The sequence below is a fragment of the Cherax quadricarinatus genome, chromosome 1 (assembly GCF_038502225.1).
Source record: "Cherax quadricarinatus isolate ZL_2023a chromosome 1, ASM3850222v1, whole genome shotgun sequence".
In the NCBI taxonomy this organism is placed as follows: domain Eukaryota; kingdom Metazoa; phylum Arthropoda; class Malacostraca; order Decapoda; family Parastacidae; genus Cherax; species Cherax quadricarinatus.
In genome coordinates this window covers 63,308,504-63,309,299 of record NC_091292.1, presented here as the reverse complement: position 1 = coordinate 63,309,299, position 796 = coordinate 63,308,504, and positions in this window count along the sequence as shown.

The following is a 796-nucleotide window of genomic DNA, read 5'->3' as shown; positions in this document are numbered from 1 at the left end:
CGAAGCGCCCCTGTTTGCAGGCGATGTGAAGTTGATGAGAAGAATTCATTCGATCGAAGACCAGGCAGAACTACAAAGGGATCTGGACAGGCTGCAGACCTGGTCCAGCAATTGGCTACTGGAGTTCAACCCCACCAAGTGCAAAGTCATGAAGATTGGGGAAGGGCAAAGAAGACCGCAGACGGAGTACAGTCTAGGGGGCCAGAGACTACAAACCTCACTCAAGGAAAAAGATCTTGGGGTGAGTATAACACCAGGCACATCTCCTGAAGCGCAAATCAACTAAATTACTGCTGCAGCATATGGGCGCCTAGCTAATCTCAGAACAGCATTCCGACATCTTAATAAGGAATCGTTCAGGACCCTGTACACCGTGTACGTTAGGCCCATATTGGAGTATGCGGCACCAGTTTGGAACCCACACCTAGCCAAGCACGTAAAGAAACTAGAGAAAGTGCAAAGGTTAGCAACAAGACTAGTTCTAGAGCTAAAAGGTATGTCCTACGAGGAGAGGTTAAGGGAAATCAACCTGACGACACTGGAGGACAGGAGAGATAGGGGGGACATGATAACGACATACAAAATACTGAGAGGAATTGACAAGGTAGACAAAGACAGGATGTTCCAGAGATGGGACACAGCAACAAGGGGACACAGTTGGAAGTTGAAGACACAGATGAATCACAGGAATGTTAGGAAGTATTTCTTCAGCCACAGAGTAGTCAGGAAGTTGAATAGTTTGGGAAGTGATGTAGTGGAGGCAGGATCCATTCATAGCTTTAAGCAGAGGTATGAT